At 36.9% G+C, this 19,823-nt stretch overlaps 1 long non-coding RNA gene across 3 annotated transcripts; it reads right to left on the bottom strand.

Moving 5' to 3' along the window:
• Window positions 1-1,019: 1,019 nt before the first annotated feature.
• Window positions 1,020-18,666, bottom strand: LOC139075402 (uncharacterized). 3 transcript variants are annotated; one of them, XR_011525779.1, is made up of 4 exons: window positions 18,597-18,666; window positions 17,455-17,566; window positions 16,681-16,836; window positions 1,020-2,392 (listed from the first exon to the last, which is right to left on the bottom strand). It is a non-coding gene; the product is annotated as an uncharacterized lncRNA (long non-coding RNA). The 3 variants fall into 3 exon arrangements; XR_011525778.1 differs by having other exon boundaries at window positions 17,451-17,566; window positions 18,597-18,646; XR_011525780.1 differs by lacking the exon at window positions 17,455-17,566 and having other exon boundaries at window positions 18,597-18,644.
• Between the last annotated feature and the right edge of the window lie 1,157 nt (window positions 18,667-19,823).

The following is a 19,823-nucleotide window of genomic DNA, read 5'->3' as shown; positions in this document are numbered from 1 at the left end:
TCTTCAGTTGACCATAAAACATTAATAATTTCTAGTGAAAAGTCTTTCAGTGTCTTGTATAGCCAAGCAAATAAATAGCCTTGGGAGCTTGGGAGTTGACTTGAAATCATCATCATGTTTTAAAGTAAAACTTATTTTTGCTATTGTCTTGAAGATTAAACAATGGCTCCTTTATATTTGACCAAAGGTGAATGTTCTAAAATTATTAATTCTATGCCAATTAGAATTAGCTTTCAAACACTTAGATCATTAAAAAAAAAACTTAGTGCCATTTTAACCATAAAATATACATTTCGTAGAATGATTTCTTCTTCATGAATTCACAAAACGTTTAAAACTTTTCTTCTAGTTTCAATGAATGAAATAAAATATACAGAGAAACAGGAAAGAGCTACATATTAGAATTTCCAGAAAGGAAAACATACATCATTTTCTTCTGACCCAGAGTAAATGCAGTACTCAGCTGCTGACTTAAGAAAATAATACTTGATCAGAGTCGGGTGGGGAAGGAGATTTGTAATTGCTGAGCTTAGAGTCAGGAGGACATTCACGTCTGCCTCCAAAATGATGAACACACATCATTTAAAAGGGCAGGCATGCCTAGGGCTGATAAATAAATCAATTTACAAGAAAACGCCCAAAGAAGGGATTAGAGTCTGACAAGTCACAATTCATTTGCCACATATTTGCCAGGTAGCCCGTTGGCATAGCCAGGCTACTGAGGGTGGCAGCTATGAGAAGGGAGGAGAGCTTCTTACACATTTCACCCACAGTTCTTCTCAATTTAAGACAGTGAATGAAATTCAATGGCAAACTGCATTGACTGAATATTGGGATGCACACAAAATTACTCATTTTGGTTAAGTTGATAGTGCTACTTATCAAAGTAAGGGAGATTAAATGAGATAATGCAAAATTCCTTTTTAAAAATCCTCAAAACCAAACCTTTAGTATAAACCTCATTAACATTCTTTACTTCCCCACAAAAATACAAAATATATATACTGGAAGTCAGGAAGTTACGATTTTCTCATATAGTTTATTTGGAAAAAATTACGTGCAAATTCCAAACAAAAACATTAGTTCAAACTGAGCTAAACATTTAAGAATTTCTCTATCACAGATTCTCCAAGTCCAAATCCAGAACTCGGCAGGATGTAGCATGTAAACAGTAAGTTACCTACGTCAGAATTCTTTGCCAGAAACTACTTAAAGGAAAGTAGCTTGAGCTTTCTTGGTCTGGTTGTTGAAATTTCAAATGCGAAAAGTAACTCACTTGTTACCCTACAAAATATTGTTGAAAATGTAAAGACTAATTAGTGGAGAGAGAATAAAGCAAGAAACGTTTAAAATGACCTACAGAAAAAAGTATCAAAAGAAGAAGAATTCAGCAAATTAAAGAATTTATATACCTTATAGGCATGACTTAAGCTAAATTTTAACAGTTAATTTGTTAGGTAAATATTCTCTTCATGCCATATGTAAATTTACCCCACTAGTATTTTTCACATTATCCAGTTTCCCATACCCACTATCCTTGTATTCCCAGCTCTACATATTAGAACACAGAATATTGACTACAAAATAACAGGATGAAGAGAGATTTATTGAGAATTAAGATGAAGTTATGAGAAGTGTCAGAGTATTCTCTTCAAAATGATCATGCATTTGGGAATTTCTTTGATAATACTGATCTAAAATGCTTATTTCTATGGTCTTCAAAAGAATATCAGCAACCACTAGAGCTGATTTCTGGATCAGAAAATGAACCACGGTTTCTGTGATTACATTTTTATATAGATAGAGATAAATGAAGATAGATATAAATGTAGATATAGATAGATAATGTTTGTTCTGACAGAGGGCATTTTATTCATTAGTGTTCCCATCTGTTATGTGACTGGAGTTGCCATTAGTGAAGCTATGGATTGACCATGGAGTTGTGTTTGCCGTCTAGGGAGCAGGAGTTCAGGCATGGAACTAATTCTGAATAATGGGAATGTTAACAAAGAGGTCCTTTGAAGAGTTGAGAGGTTTACAACAACAACAACAAAAATTCAAGATAACAATAGAGGCTATGACCACAAATATCTGACTTCAGAGTTCCAGGACCAGCTTATTAGGAAAGGCTCATTCTGATTCCCAGTTTCACAAAAGCACTCTGAAATTTTACTTTATATTAATGAGTTTTAACAGAAATAAAACTAACATTTGATATATTTTTGTGTAACAAAGATCATTGCTGATTGAAGAATGATCATATTGTAAGATGGGTTTGAGTTCCCTAAGATGATCTCGTGAATGTGTTCACATCCAGACAGCTCTTCACATGGAGAAGACTGGACCAAGACGGTGAGGACTGAGTGCTGCTCTTTTCAGCTGGCTCATTACTCTAGATGTGAGAAAAATCAGTACAAGGATATTAGGAGGACTAGAAGTCATCAAAATAATAATGATCCAAATCAACAAAGTGAAAAAACCCAAACCAAAGGTGACATGAGTGTGTATATGTATTGATGATAGATCAATGGCTGGATTGCTTGTTGTTTCATTTTCATGGAACTTGAGGCAGTGATGTTCCCTAAAATTCCATTTCCCAGTTACCAGCGTATATAACAGAGCTCTGAAACACTTTAATCTGATTTTTTAAATTATACTTCTCCTTATTCCATAAAAACTCCTGTTGTTAATGTCCTTTACAAGTTTATTGAAAGATACTCTCTTTCAAAATGCTTAATAATTGTGGAAATATGTATATGTATGTGGGTGGAGATGTGAGTATTTACATGTGAGCTTAATAGAATAATGAATATAAAATTCACAATGATGCTTACTTCTGGAGAGAGACTGTTAAGTGATTGAACTAATTCCATACTAGTTGGTAAACAGCTGGGCTCCAATGCATCTGAGTATACTCTCCACCCAGCCTCCCCACAGCCCTTCATCTGCACTTCCTTCCAGGTCTCTTCAGGATCCAGCACGGAAGGGTTACCCCCGTTAGCACAGTACGGGGTCCCCAAAACCAACTCTAGAAGTTAGGTCAGCACCAGCTCTCTTTGTCTGTTCCTCTGTTTTTCTGTTGTTAGATAATTTGCATATCACTCTTGGGTCTTTTGTATCTTATTTGTTAGTGTTTTATTTCTTGGATTGGATTATGGATTTATGGGTGTCTATTATTATATTATGAATTAAACATACAGCAAATAAAAAGAGGGAAAGGGGAAAAAAAGACAAGTAGGCACTTGAACATTCTCCTGTGATTGTGATATTTTTTCCTAAGCTGCAGGACTTATTGCATAATAGGCTTTAGTTCCTTTTTCTCTTCCCCTTCTAACGGAGGCCCGGCCAAGAAATTTATCCTACATGTTTTCTGGGAGACATAATCTTCACTGACATCATCAATACTGGGAGCATTGCCCAGGGAGTGAGATTCAATATTATTACTAATTATCGAGCATTGACTGCATACTTTGGATTACCTAAAACACGGTGGGCAAGGTCTCTGCCCTGAGGCTGTGCATCAAGCTTTAATTAGGGAGACAGGAGAATTCAGCTGATTCATAGAGAGCAGAATTTGAGTAAAGTTGTGTTCCCTCTGCTGGCCACCTAGCTGTTTCTCCTCTCATAATGGTGAAATGTGTCCGGGTCACTTTTAATCCTATTAGAGATCTAGCTCAAATAGCTGTGGCTTTTTTGTTGCTGGTTTTGACTTTTATTACCTGTCTGTCTAGTTTTAATGCATCCTTACATATAGGCAGCTTTTTTTTCGTTTTTTGTTCTCCCCAAAGCCTCAGCACATAATTGTATATATCTTCATTGTAAGTCCTTCCAGTTCTTCTCTGTGGGGTGCTGCCACAGCATGGCTTGACGAGTCGTGTGTCGGTCTGTTCCCAGGATCCAAAGTGGCAAACCCCTGGCCACAGAAGCAGAATGTGTGAACTTAACCACTCGGCCACAGGGCCAGCCCCTAGGCACCTTTTTAAATGATGTTATTTGAGGAATGCTAAATGATCCACTGTCCTACTGTAGCTCCAATAAAAATATTTGCTAACATTTGTTGCTAGCCATGTTTCTTAGAATATGCTAAGCAGTTTACGTGTATTTTATCATCTAATGGTCATCAATTAAAAAAAATCTTTGGTATAAGAGGTAATAATTTATAAGAGTAAGAACATACAAGTGGTTGAAATGGGAGAGATAGGGAAAAAGCAGAATCCTTTTTGGAAGAAAATTCTCATTTTGCTAATGGGTATATTTAGATACGAAAAGTGAATTTCCTCACTCATCCAACACCCTGAGAATCGTCTCTGAGGAGAGTCTGTAACTGAATTGTTCTGCTTGTGGAAGTAAATGGGAATCTGGAAATTTTTATCCAGAAACTGGAGGATCTAATGACTGAAGTACTTTAAATTTGGGAAGAGAGAGAGATGTGAGGAAAGAAAAGGAGAAGAGCCACAACAGCACTGGAGGCTGGGGCCCAGCTGAAGGAGGAGTTCCTCAAGAAATTCCCCAGTGTGGGGAACAACCAAGTGTTTCAGGACAATGATAGCTGATATGCTATTTTAAGATATTCTCTGTTGAGTTATGGTCATCTCTGCTAACCCAAACTTTGAGCAAAATCTGTTACACAATCCTGGTGCCAATGACACTTCTGCAGAATGAATAGACGTATGATAGGTGGAATTTCTAAAATGACTCCTCAAAGATGTCCCAGCCTAATCTATACAACCTGCTCATATGTCAAAGGTATCACCCCGTACTTATATTATGTTATCAAGTTGACCTTAATATGGGGAGATTATCCAGGTAAAACTGATCTAATCACATGAGCCCACAGAAGCAGAGAGCTGTCTCTGGCTGATAGCTGAAGAGAGAGAGAAATGTGAAGCACCATTGTTTCTTTGAAGATGAAAGGGGTCAGGTGAGAAGGAATGTGGATGGCCTTAAGGAATTTGGAAAGGCCCCTGGCTGACAGCCAGTGAAGAAATGGGGATCTTTGTCCTATAACCACAAAGAACTAAATGCTGCCAACAACATGAATGAGGTTGAAAGTGGATTCTTTCGTAGAGACTCCAGATGAGAGCTGAGCCCAGCCAACACCTTGATTTCAGTCCTAAGTGCAGAACATAGTGAAGCTCACTATGACCTATACAACTGTGAGGTAATGGATGGATGTGGTTTTAAGCCACTAAAGTTGTGTTAATTTGTTATACAGAAATAAAAAATTAATATGAGTTATAATAATTATGAGCTATAAAGAGTGGACATAGAAACAGAATCATAAAAAACAAGACAGAGAGTACAGAGGTGGAATAGGACAAAGAAGAGAGACTTCACATTTGAGGGAGTATCATGTGGAAAAGATATAAAATATTTGCCCCTGGTTTATGAAAGAATTGATGAGTAGGGTGTTTTAGTTACCTGGGGCATGAAAAAAAGTAGAAATTCCCTATGTGGGGTGGATACATAAAACTGTATTTATCCTACCTTGAAGCAATCTTATTTTTTTCAGATGGAAACTGTGAAAGTTGCAAGGAGTAAAAAATATAAACTGTAGTTAACCATCTAATATTTCAGAGGCAGCAATCAGAGATGAGAGGTCTTCTTCTGTGGGCGTCAAGATATTATCAAGTAAATCTATGGGTAAAAGTATGCTCTTGACTATAAAGGTCTTACTCTTGCAATTAGGTGGCATTAAATTAAGGCCAGAATATCAAAGGTCAAAAAATACATATGCTTTCTGAAGACTGCCTGTTAAACATGGAAAACTTGTCACACATATTCACTGCTAATCCCATCAGAAACTCCACTAAAATATGAGTTAAAGAAGCTTTGGAAAGCAAATCTTAAAGTACAAAGGAAACAGGAGAGGCAAGTACAGCAATACAATGTTGGAAACCAGAAAGCATTTAGATGAATGGTTATTGACTTACAAGTGGTTATATTGACCAGAAGAAACCATAAACCAGCAATGGAGGAGGCCAGCTCCAGGCACATTCATGACAACACCCTGGAAAGGCTCAGGAGTTGAAGGAACCAGGTAGAGCTGGTGGTAGGGGAGCAGGTGATGAAGAAAACAGGTGTACTGCTTGAATGCCTCTCAGACCATATCCCACACTCTGTAGAGCTGCTTACTCCCCCTTACCCTTCACAGCCAAAGACTGGAAATTTACTTTCTGGAGATTGGCAGGGGGCACTTTAATCCCAAGAGCACCAGTTACAGCTGAGGATAGGATGTCATATTGAAAATAGGAGGATTTATTAAAGACAATATATTAAATGATAATGTCTCTGGCCTCCTTCTTTTACTAGACTCTCAATGTTGGCAGTCAAGTTTATTGCCCATGGCAGGAGATTAGAGCAGGAGTTGGAAACAATGGCCTGCTGCCTATTTTTATAAGGTTTTATTGTAACATAGCCACATCCTTCATTTATGAATGGTCTATGCCTGCTTTTGTGCTACAACGGCAGAGTTGAATAGTTACAACAAAGACTGGATAGCTGATAAAGCACAAAATATATGCTATCTGGCCTTTTGTAGAAAAAGTTTGCTGACCTCTAGACTAAAGACTTTTTCCAAGGAAAGTTACTGAGACAAGAGAGGACGTCTTTAGATACTGATGATTAGAGTTTCTAAATGAAATGGCCAAGAAAGTTTACCCAAAAATAAGACCACCAGTCAACAAACCCCACCCACGCAAATAGAATTTGTAAACATCTTTGCAGTGCTTCACTTCTCTTAAATAAAAGGAACAGCCAAAGATTACCAGACATTTAAACAAAGTCTCTAACATGAAACACAAAGATTAGGGAAAGGAAGAAAAAGAAAGAAATCAGAACAAAGAGTCAATGAAGATAGCAGAAGAAAACTCACAAAAGAAAGAAAAATATACATACAAATGTATGGAATATCCTTAGAAACTAAATCACATTCATTAAACAGGAACAGGAGCTATACAAAAAGAGTACTCAGATAAGAAAAGTTTCCTTGAAAATGGATATACAATAACTGAAAAAAAGATCAGAAGAAATTCCGGAAGATAAAGTTTTAAAACATCTAGAAAGTAGAACAACGAAGAGAGGAAAATATCAAATAACTAATTCCAGAAATTTCCTGAAACGAAAACACTGCTGTTTTCAGATGTTCTCAGAGGAGAAACTGAATGTTCACCACAATGTAAGACAAAATCCGTGTTTTGCCTGGGGCTCTGACTCAACAACCAACTAATCAGCAAGTCTCGGCTTTTTGAACTGAGTGGAGTTTACAGCACACAGAATTTGGAAGAAGCACTATTATAAGGTGAGTACAGCCAGCTTGTGTTCTAGTAATCGGATTGTAGATGTGTTGTTTATTACAGGCTCAGATCCTTTTCCAAAACGCTCAGACTGGATACTTCACAAGTAGTCCCATGACTCATCAATCCACATGACATTTTGGACATTCAATGACAGTCCTGTCCCCTTGGAGGCAGTATAGTTGTTTGACCCCAAGTAGTCACAGCAAATCTGAAGTTTCCAAAAGTAATCCAGGAGGGTCTATTTGACCAAAACACTTACTTTTATAGGAAAATCTCTGGAAAGTGCTATGAAAAAATGAATATGAAAAGTGATTTAATGTTTTTTCTTCTTATTATTTTGTATCCCACAGGGATGAAATTCAAAGCATACTGTTTAGTTAATTTTTTAGTGGTCACACTTTAGTAGGCATATCTACAGTAATGGAGAACTTTTCAAAACCAAATTGGAAGTGTGGGCTGTTTGCGTAAGAGTTCAGTGCCTGGCTCTTAGAAGGTAATCGATCAGAATTTTAAAATTAAATTTAATTGAGAAAAGTTGAATTGTATTCAGGCCTTTAAATTCAATGAGAAATAAAATGAAATGCATCATGTGTTCACATTATTTCCATCTCAAATATGGCTGAAAACTGATTTCAAAATGTCTCTAAACTTAGACGTGGGGACTTTGTACACAGTACCACCTTAACATGTTTAAAATTAACCCATATCTGCCCTTATCAGTTTATAGTCTTTAGTCTTAACATTAATGGCTCTACATACATCTTCGTGGGCAAAAAGACATGAAATCTTGGAATAAATCTTGGAATCTCCTTTTAAACCTTTGCTTATGTCTATTCAATTTTCAAGCCTGTTCAATTACAGTGTCTCTCACACCCACTCCTTTCTCTCTGTTGCCATAGCTACCACTTCAGGTCAGGTTCCAGTCACTTTATGGCTGGACCAGTACAGTAGGCAGCTAAGAGGTTTTTGTGTCTTGAATCTTTGGTCTAGAATTTCTTGCAGGGTAATTGCACGGAGTCACTCTTTTGCTCAAAACCTTTAGGTAGTTTCTAGGGCCTTCTGAAAAAGTTCAAAACTCATTATTATGGTATCCAATAACCATGTGACCTGCCAGCAATATCTAATTCTGGTTCATTTGTATATATAGACACAAACAAACATGCATACACACACACACATACACACACACACACAAAGAGACAATTGGGACCTCTCAATGTTAACTGACCTTCTCTTGCTCTTCCCCTTATCACTTTCTCTTCTAGAGAGCTCTCTCTTCATTTTATTGCACTCAACCATTTTACATAGTTACATAGGCCAAGATATAATGTGGAGATTGCAAATCAGGCTAGTCAAATATGGTCAAATATGGGCTTTAGATATATTTTGCTGTGTATGTATAATTTCTGGGTGTATTATATATATATGAGTTTATAGAATAAAGTCAGTTTATATATTAGATATAATTTAAAAAATTATATCTATAAATAGGTATATATACATATACACAAAATTTTGTTGGGGCCTGGCCCAGTACCTTAGTGGTTATATTTGCACACTGTGCTTTGGCAGCCCAGAGTTCACAGGTTCAGATCCTGGGTGCAGACATACACACTGCTGGTCAAGCCATGCTGTGGTGGCATCCCACATACAAAATAGGGGGAGATTGGCACAGACGTTAACTCAGGGCCAACCTTCCCTACCAAAAAAAAAGTTTTGTGCAAAATTTAGAAGTATGGAGATTGCACATAAAAATACATATTTGTGGCTTCTCTTGAGAAACTGGAAAACTTTGCCACATAAGGATTTTTATACATGGCGATAATCAGCTAGAACTAAGGAAAGTTCTTCCCCTTTAAAAAGAACACGCACTCTCTAATTTTCTTTAGTCTATGCCACTTCACTTTGTCTTACAAATGGCTCGCCCACTTTGTTCGTTTACGTCATTCTCCTGTCTCCTGTAGACCTTTATCTCGATAACGCCCGGTTCATGTCTGCTCCATGAAAATATCTCTGATTATTCCATTCACTTGAGATCTCTGCTTTCTCTGCACTCTTGTAGATTTTTTAAATACTTCTCTCATATCCTTTATATTAACAACAAAACAAATAAGTAAATACAATCTACAACCAAAAACAACATTAGGTGTCTTTCTCCGCTAGTGCTTTTTAAAGTCTTGAGAATTGGATGAAGTCTCATTTGATGTTTCTTGTCCCAAGCAACTTAGCATAGGAAAGTACAAGTACTCAGCAAATATTTTTTGAAGAAGGTGAATGAATAAATAATTGTTTCCCTAAATTGCATTTTCAATAAATTTAAGTTGTCATTTCCATTAAATGACAAATGTATGGATATAGCTCAAATGAGATTGGTATACATAAGAATCATTTGGAATTGTCATTTATGCATATAACTAATTTTTTGTATTTTACCTTTTACAGCTAAATAAATTTGGTATTCTTCAAACTCTGTGTTTTGTAGTTTCCTTTGCACATGTGTTTTCCTCATATTTTCTGCAATTATCTTAACGGAATCCTTCTTTGGACCCTCATAGATCTAGCCATATGGAAATAAGTTGCTATTTGATATGACCTTGTATCATTACTTCAGCCTCTCAAAACACTTTTGCATTCGAAGTGCCAAAAATAGTCTTCATTAGTGGTAGAGTGATTTGTTCAAGGACAGAGAGTTATTGAATCTTACAGAGTCAGCCTGTTAAACCCAATTACTTAGAAGATCCTACATTTGGAGGTGTTGCTGTTATTTTTAAGTTGGATAAAGCATAGAGTTTAGTCTCATGGACTCTTGGTCTCAGATTTCTTTGAATGGTTTAAGCATCTGGCTCTAGGGAATTCGAAAGAGTAGACTAATATTCAATAAATTGGCTGACTAAAATGTAGTTGTTCAAACAGTATAAAAATTGACTAATGGATTACTTGAGAATTGACAGCATAACTCCTGCTGGGTTAGAAGCCCTAACATTCGTCTTTATCTTTTGATCTAGAAGAGAAATATGAACAAATCCTCTGCTCCTTCAATTTGTCCCTTCATTTCACCTTCTAAATACTCTTGCTTTCCTTCTGCATTCCTCAGCTCAGAAAAAAATGAATGATAAGCTCATCAAGAAAATTAAAGTGCAGTGGTTGCATATTAGTCTAATGGAATTGTCAGGTCTCATTAATAACAGGAATGTATCATTTGCAATCAATCAGTTATTCATTCATAGAAATAGAAAGACTGTCTTCAATTTTTAAAAATACCATTTAGTCAGACTGAGATTCTTTCTACATGTTTTATCATTGTTTTACAAACCATTTTAAAATTACTGTCATTTTTACTTTTTTAGAAGAGTTCATTTCTGCCGTGTCTATGTGACAGCAACAGAATCAGATTAAACTAAAAGATTTAGTTTGGCTGATTTATTCACCTCTAAGTGGCTTCTTCTTTTCCTTGAACCTTGGTAAATCAGACAGTGATGTCACAGTTTGAAGGCAGAGGCATTTTATATTACTTATCAAATGTATATGTAAAGAACTAAAAATGATCCCTTTTGACTGATGAGGGCATGAACATGGGCAGGCAAATATGTTAAATTTGGGGGTAGAGATTCACTTTCTAACTCCTTTTGACTTCTGAAAATTTCTGCTAAACCAGCAAGACTATGAGGTTAATCTACTTTCTGTTTCTAGAGATTTTCCAAGAATCCTGAGCCGAGAAATATCTTTTTACTTCGGTTTTCTTCCTGCAGAATAGGAAAAAAGTAAACGTTTCAGGAATGAAATGAAAATCAGTTTCTTTCAAAATACTGGAAAAAGTAAAATATAATTACTTTTTATGTCTACATGCCTGTTATTTTAAACATAATTTTTAAAATGTTTATAGATTATTGGTATTATTCATGAATTTTCTGTGCGGGGGGGGGGGAGTGTGTGACCTCAGTTTTATCATGCAAACCATTACTTTTTTTAAATTTGTCAACAGTTAGCTCCTTCTGTTTGCAGTTAGTGGACATGATTAGTAAACATCTAAATGGTATTCTTTTCTTTTGTTTTCTTTTGGGTACGTTTTTACTGAATTACAATGTACCAAGAGAAAAGCACACAAATCATGATTATACAGGTTTTTCTGTATAATTATATGCAAAGTGAGCCCACTCACATAACTGCTACCCAGATCAAGAGGAGGACGCTACAGGCAACCCTGAAGTCCTCTCCTAGCTCCTCCCTGGCTCTATCCTCCGAAAGGTAACTAATATCCTAAATTCTAACATGTAGATTAATTTTTTCTGTTTTTCAAAGCACAGTGTGCACTCTTTCGCCTTTGGTTTTTTGTCCCTCTATTATAATTTTAAATTCATCCAAGTTATTGCCTGAAGCAATGATTTGTTCATTCTAATGCTGTACGATATCCCGTTATATGAATACAACACAAATGACTTCATTTGGTTCTCCTTAGAGGCTATTATAAATAGTGTTGTCATAACGTGATTAAACACATCTTTCAATCGAGCACACATCTAGCACTGAGATCACTAGGTCAAATGATAGGCATACATTCATTTTGGTGGATGTTGCCAAATAGTTTTCCAAAGTCTTTTTTTCCAATTTATACTCCCACTTATAATAGTGTGTGAGAATTCCAGCTTTTTTACAACCTTGTCAACACTTGGTATTGTCTGTCATTTGCGTTTCAGCCATTCTAGTGAGCAAATAGAGCTATCACATTGCAGACTAATTTTCATTTCCCTAATGACTAATTAAGTTAAACACCTTTTCATATGTTTATTTACTATGGTGGTTGGTGTTCCAGGAGTTTGATTGAAAAAACTCAAATCTCTTCCAGATGGGTTCTTAACATTAGGGCTCAAACTGTCTTTTTATAAGAATGAGGCAGTACTAATGGATCTGAAGCCTATGTGTCATGGAGAATAAAACCATTAAACAAAAACACTCCTCCTATACTCCTCCAACCTCGTCATGCCTGTTCTCCAACTCTTGCAAAGGTAAATTGGATTAGAGTAAGGGATTAGGTAGATATAAAAGAGATGTCTAACGGAGCTAAAGAAAAACATATCGTGGCATTCATCATTTTCCTATTGTGGCAAATATGTTTAACCTCAAAAATTCCAATTAAACAAACAACCAAAAAGGAAACGTTCTTCATATCCTAACACAGATCACCCAGAGTGGAAGCTGAGAAAGAAAGGTGACAGAACACAGTCCTTCCCTGCATTCTGTGGTCCACATCAAAGGAAACAAACTCGCACAGATACCAGCTAACAAAGATTGTGCTAAGGAGAACTCAAAGCCAGTGCACATGCAAATACTCAGGAATCCAAAAAAATAGCAAGGGCCCTAGAACAAGAAAATACCAACACCAAACAAAAAGTAGCGAGTGTCCTAAAGCAAGGAAATACCAGTACCAAGACCAATAATGGATAACAGTAGCAAGGGCCACACAGAAAAGAAAGAGAAACTGTTCTCTTGACCACACTACAGGATTCTTACCAGGTACTTAGTGAAGGGAATCTAGAAAACTGTATTAGAGCAAAGCTGTACAAGATCTAAAGAATATTCTTACATGAGAGGGGTAGATCAGGTATGGGGGAAAAGAACTTGAAGTGATTGTGTTCTTTAGACAAATTGTCTTAGATCTCTTCTTAAATACAGGTAAACTCAAATAGCCTAAGGAAGACATGTCTAAGACAGAGCAAATTAAGAAAGGGCAAAAGGGAAAAGAGAGAATTGGGACAGGTAATTTGGAAAGTGAGAGAGACAGAGCTAATAAGCCAGCATGTATTGAACATCTTTTGTGTTAAGAGCTAGGAAGTGAAACACTCATTTGGATGGAAGTGTACAAGCCAGGAGAGAAAAATCAGCCAGGCAGCAGTGGTTCCATTCAGTATCCTTGGGTCATCCTTATACCCAGTGAGACCCCAATGATGACATCATGCAAATGTTGCCACAGTGTATACTCTACTCATCTTTGTCAAGACAGAATTTTCCAAGAAGTCAATATAAAAAGATAAAAAGGAGAAGAGTAATATTTTATTTTATTTTATTTTTGAAATATGACTATCTAACCAAATTTCCTACCTTTGTGTCTTCTGATTGGAGTTCCTCTTTTGGAATTTTGACATGTATGGCTTTTGCTTTGCCATGTCTGCCTTGCCTGTTCTCCTTTTTTGCCACACCCTTCTCTATTCCTTTTTTTAGACAGACACCCTTTTTCCCATGTATTTTATAGGGGACTCTGGGTGGGTGAGAGGAAGGGCTATTTTTCCCATTGGCATGTGGCTGGGCATTTGTGGCACGCTGCGGTTGAGACCGTATGTTGATTATTGAATTGTGTATCAGTCTCATTCAACGTGATTCTCACATAAAACTGTCCACCCAAACATACACATTTATATATTTTATTTTATAGTTAGGGAATAAGGGTCTTTCAGCTCTAAAATAACAACTGGCAGATTGTGGTTGCTGCCTGCCTACTGAATAGTTTATTGAGAGCATAGCTAAATTAACATGAGCCTTGTCATAACACTTTAATTTATTTTTGGAACAGGATTCATGATTTGGCTGACATTTTTTCCCCTTATTCCACTGTTAAATGTACTTTCATTTTATTAAGCTCAGCCTAGGTTTAACCCAATTAGTAACTTGGACATGACATCGTACCTAAGATTTTTTTATTTAAGAATTCAGGCTTGAGAAGTAAACTTGCAGATCTAATGAAAGATTGTATGGCATTAAATTTGGCAACTCTCTCAACGCATTACATAAAATGGAGAAGATGCTGTGTTCTCTCTATTTGTGAGGAAGTTGGAATGGCAAGACAGTCCACCTGCCTTTATGAAATAATGTATCACCCATTCTTCCATCCTGCCACTGGGGACTTTGTAAGCTCATTTATTTTATTCTATCTTTGCAGATAAAAAGTGGAGGGACAAAGAAATGAAATCACTTGGGACCTCAGAGCAATTGTGTATTGCAGCACAGGTTAGCACTTCCAAGCTGATTAACTGGGTCCCATTGGGTCCCTATATTAGAGAATTATTATGTTTATTTTGATCCATATAAATCACTATTCTGTAAATAGCATGATACCCTAAAAGAGTCTACCCAAAAGTTCTTCTTTCTGGGCTTTTTTATACAGGCAAGTTGGGTTTTACCTCTCCTCCTTGCAACTCACTTCTCCCAAAAGAATATAATTAAGCAACAGCTTCTGGGCTACTGTATCTGTTTAGGATGTCAGTGAAGACCTAGAGATCAATAGGCAACATCAAGCAAAAGTCCAAGTTTCATGAATAAATTTCCCCAACCATGAAATTCAAATAGGTTCATCTGGATGCCTCACAAAAAGCTGGAATGTTAAGCCTCCCAAAGAAAATTGCAGGGAACAGCTTCAGCAAGGAAATAATGATCTGGCAGATACAGCTCTCCAAGAGGGGTCAGTGAAAACATCATGAAGCTGGGATCAGGACTCATTACAGGAAATTCTGAGCGTTTGTCTCATACACTACCACCCTGAGACCCCAGGCTTCCTGAGGGAAAGAGTCCAAATGAATACATCTGGGACATAATAAACCAAACCACAGAGATTTTGTGCTGAAAAATAGAAAGCAGCAATGCTGGAAGTGAGCCAAGGTTACAGTAAGGCATGAGAGTATCATACAATATGGATGTCCAAGATGAAATATGGATGTGCCCATATGATGAACGGCATATGGCCAAAACAGAAACCACACCTGCCCTTTGACATTAAGTTCCAGGCATCTACACATGGGAGACATTTCCATAAAGGGAAAAGTGCTCAAGAATGGAAAACAAAGCAATTGAGAAGTTGATTTCAATGGAAAGATTAAATGAGTTAGATAGACATAGGCTGCCTATTATAGACAAAGACAAAAACTTAAGATCTTGAAAAATTTGTTCTCTCTGTCTCTAATACCTAGAAGAGTTCCTGGCCCATAGTTGATGTTCAATAAGCATACGTTAAATGAATGAAGATTTCTCAGATATAAACATTACTATAAAGAAGGAATCAGGGGCTGGCCCCATGGCCGAGTGATTAAGTTCGTGTGCTCTGCTTCAGCGGCCCAGGGTTTCGCTGGTTCAGATCCTGGGCCAGACATGGAACCACTCATCAGGCCATGTTGAGGCAGCATCCCACATGCCACAACTAGAAGGACCCACAACTAAAAGTATACAACTATCTACTTGGGGGGATTTGGGGAGAAAAAGTAAAAAAAAAAAAAAAAAAAAAAGAGAGCGAGATTGGCAAGTTGGCTCAAGTGCCAATCTTTAAAAAGAATTTTAAAAAAAGAAGATTGTCAACACATGTTAGCTCAGGTGCCAATCTTAAAAAAAAAGGAAAAATAAAGAAGGAATCACTGTTCTCTATAGGAACATACAACCCCAAGATACTTTTAGCGTTAGTCTTTAGAGGATTGATAAATAATTTAAAGGGAGCAAACTCGGTTGTTATCTCTAAGGATGAGACAAAGCTTACGTACTCTCTTAATGTACAAAGGAGAAGAGAACTTCCTCATGACACTGCTTACCCCTTTGTCTTAGGTGTGACACATTCCTGACCTGTGACAAACCCCTACAGTTGTGTCAACATTCACAGACAGAAGCAAGAGCCTTTTATATACTATTGATCATAGATTCTCCAGAAGGAATTGCAAACTATGAAAACTTGCACCCCACGTGCCACCCAGAACCCTGTTGTTCCTCATACAAATGTCCAAAGGAAACTTACTAAATTACACTTTACAGTATATATGAGGATTTTGAGCCTTGTCTTGGCTTTGTCATGAATAACTTCAGCAATGGAATTATACTGTAAATCTTGGCTGATTTTTAAATAATCAAAATATATTCACTATATGGCTGCCATCATTTAATGTGGCATGCATTTGATCAAAATTTTAATAAACTGCAAGAAAAGATGTATGTTTCCCATATGGGAAGTTGGAAATGAAAGGGTAATGCTTATGACTCAACAATGCCATGTTTAAATAGTTGCCCCTGGTAAAACTAATCCAGAATTCTAGCCCTATAAAGGAGATCAAAGGGAGAATTGCAGAAATTGCTGCCATATTTGACAGATCATCTGTAACCAACATGAAAAAGAATAATTTTTATCGAAAGATCAGGATGTATGAGTACTGAGGACTACTAAAAGGTGCATTTAGTAGTTTTCCTGTTAATAGAGTTTGAATGGTCTCAGAACGTGCATATCGTTCATGGAGTTTTGGGATACAGTGATGGAGTGTATTTTGTAACCACCCTGCTTTGTCTAGCTAGCATAAAGCAGACACAAAATAAGAAATAAGTGTAAGAAGATGTAAAGTAGATAATTGGAAAATAAGCTTACCAACATGTGGATGGGCTGCCGTGTGGCTAGGTCACCTCCTGCTTCTACTTTGAATCCTTTATGGTTAATCTTCGTTTCCTATTGGCTGAGGCTATCGTTCAATCCAAATACAAATTGAGCCATCAAATGCAATTTTTCCCACAGTAAATACGTACTCTAGGCAAAGTAATTTTTCACGTTAGATGCAATTAAATGATTGTTAAATGCAATTATTAACATAATGAGATAAAATGGAAAGAATATAGATAGGAAGAGCCACATACATCAGACCATTTCAGGTTCTCAAAATGAAAGAGATGTCATGTGGGCCTTCTGCTGATTCTTTAGCTTCTACTTCCTGTTCTACACTGGGCAGGGTAGCTTTGAGCTACGCTACTCTTCTATGACTCTCCTCTTTTAGAAGTTAGCAGTGACTCCCTAGTCACAAACCCTGATCTCTCTCAAGCATATTGTCCTTGATATCTCCACAGCATTTATCTAGTTGTTCGCTTCCTTTCTCACTGGATTCTAGGACACTGATTTCCCTTATTCCCCGCATCTTTCTGACTCTTTCTTTGCTGCCTCCTGTTACTGTCCCTTACATTTAGTGTAAATCTCACATAAGATTTTGCCTTCAGACTTTGTATCTTCTCCTTTCTATTGTCCACCATACATTCATTCCTTCTGCTAAAGATTCCTATATCAATAACCATGTCTCTTACCCCTCACCTGCAAGGGCCAACAGACCATCTCCCCAAGAATGTTCTGTCATCGTCTCAAATTTGACATACCTACCACGAATCATCCACCACAATCTCCATTGGCAGAAGGTACTGTCCTGTTCAGACTGGCTCAAAACCTTAGAGTCTTCCTACAGTAGGTCTGCATTACAAATCTGGTGCCAAATCTCGTAAGATAGTAAGAAAGTAAGTTATACTTCTGACTGTCTTTTACATGTGTTCCTTTCCTATCTATAACTACTAATAATAATCTAATTAAGAACTGTCTTTCTGTGAACAATATCAATAAGAGGATTTACCTTTTTTCAATTCCTTCTTTGAATCCACATTGTGTGCAATAGTGAGGAAAATATTAATAAAGCCCAACTTTGGTCAAGTTGTCCCTAATCACGTAACTTTCAGAGGTTCCCAAATACTTCCTGAATGAAATAAAGTACAGGAAACACAAGAAAGACTAATTTCAAAGCAAAAAGACATTGGGTAAGATGAGAGAAAGACTGAAGGAAGAATCAAAAGTAGTAGCAAATGTTTTTTCATGAATAAACTTAAGCACTCAGTATATATGGGGTAAGATCTCGTTATGATCTGTAAAGAACCATAATGTCCTTACCTAGATCATTTTCCTCCTTGACAACTTCCCTTTCTGCTCCCTTAATATCATTCTACAGAAACATATTTATAAAATGAATATACTACTCAAGGAGGTGTTACGGGACTTAATAAATTTTATGGTTGTGGACAGAGGGCTAGGAAAACAAATGAGGAGCCTGTGGGATGATAAGGCTTAGCGTAGCCTCTCAAGGCCTGAGAAGCTTCTGTACTGGGCCGAGTCATGAGGAATGCTGTTCTGATGCATCTCTAAATGTCACCAGGTCTCGTTTGTGTCAATAACCAGTGACGACCTAGAAAGGTACTGCTATTAAGGGTTAGCAGCCCTTCCTAATATGTATCAACCAGATTTATTTCTGAAGAAACCTACTAATGCACCCAAAGCTCTAGAACAAGAAAATTACTCCTCTCTGAAATGTTTCATTACACCTACAGTAAAATCACAAATAATCCTTCATATGCAGATAAAATTCCATTTTCCGTGAAAACTGTCTAAGCCATTAGAAAAATTTTGGTCCTCTGTATTTTATAGCAATTTGTCTGAACTTCAGTTATAATTTATTATATTATGTCAAGTATCAAAGTTACCTATATCTCCTAATGTGTTCTATGTTTGTTGATGGCTAGAATGGAACTTCTGTTGGAAGTTAGAAAGAATGTGGAATATGGAATCAGAATACTTGAGTTTGAGAAGCATCTCTGGCATGTATGAGGTCTGTGATGGACTTTGAATGAAGTCTGTAACCTTTTTGAGACCCACTTTCATCATCTGCAAAATAGCAACAATAATGATCTTTTTTCAAGTGTTTGTGAGAACTTTGCTGACCTGAGTGAAAGTACTTTGTAAATGATAATGTGGTCTACAAATATTACTTATCATGCACATCCCACACTGCACCTAACCAGTATCTTTTATGTATGAGGCACACAATAAATACTTGTAGAATCAAATTGAATTTCAACCCTTCAAGGTGAAGTGGGAAATGTTTATTAAGACACAATTTAGAAAATACACTTTGTATCCTAAGATTGTTTTATAGATAAATGATTCCCCAAATGAATATCAACTAATAGGAAATTGCATTAGCAGCAGCTCAATATCTGGAATGTTTTGGTTTAAACCAAAGAATACCCTTTGTCATTTTTATTTGAAGTTATCAAGAAAATAGAACATAGTCAGGCTTGATAGTATTGCCTTCAGCTCCAAGACTGAAAAAACGTGTTTATAAAAGAGAGAGAAATAGAAAGTGAATAAAAGAGAGAAATTGATCACTGGGGAGAGAGACAGAGAATATGCGTCTTCAGCCTAATGAATACTATGCTTACACTCCCCTGCTTTCACATTAGTGGAGCAGAGAACATCCAGAATAACAAATAATAACAAAATGACTATTTTGCTTTAAAGAAATACTGCTTTTGATGTGAAGCATGAATGCTTTCTGAAATCTGATCAGACCTACTCATGCCTTAAGTTTGAGGAGAAGAGGTGAGGTTGGTTTAGATACTAGATAATCCACATTTAGTTTTTATGAAAACCATAGAAGGCAGGTACTGTTATCCCCACTTTACAACTGAGAAACCTGAAACACAGAGAAGGAATTCTCACTGATGCTTGAGGAGAAATTTTGAAGAGGGCCCAAAGTTATACTGCCTTTGTACCTAGGACACAGGTGTGAGTGGTGGAGACGGCAAGATTCGTATTCTGTGCAGAAACCAGTGTCTCCAGTTCATCAACGACATTTCCTCTCAGAGCCTGGGAGGCAAGCCCTTGGTCATAGGTAGCAGTGTTCTCATGGAGGGGCCGACCATGGTCTC

The sequence above is a fragment of the Equus przewalskii genome, chromosome 13 (genome assembly GCF_037783145.1).
Source record: "Equus przewalskii isolate Varuska chromosome 13, EquPr2, whole genome shotgun sequence".
NCBI lineage: Eukaryota > Metazoa > Chordata > Mammalia > Perissodactyla > Equidae > Equus > Equus przewalskii.
The sequence above is the reverse complement of the archived record's forward strand: the minus strand, read 5'-3'. Positions and strand labels throughout refer to the sequence as shown.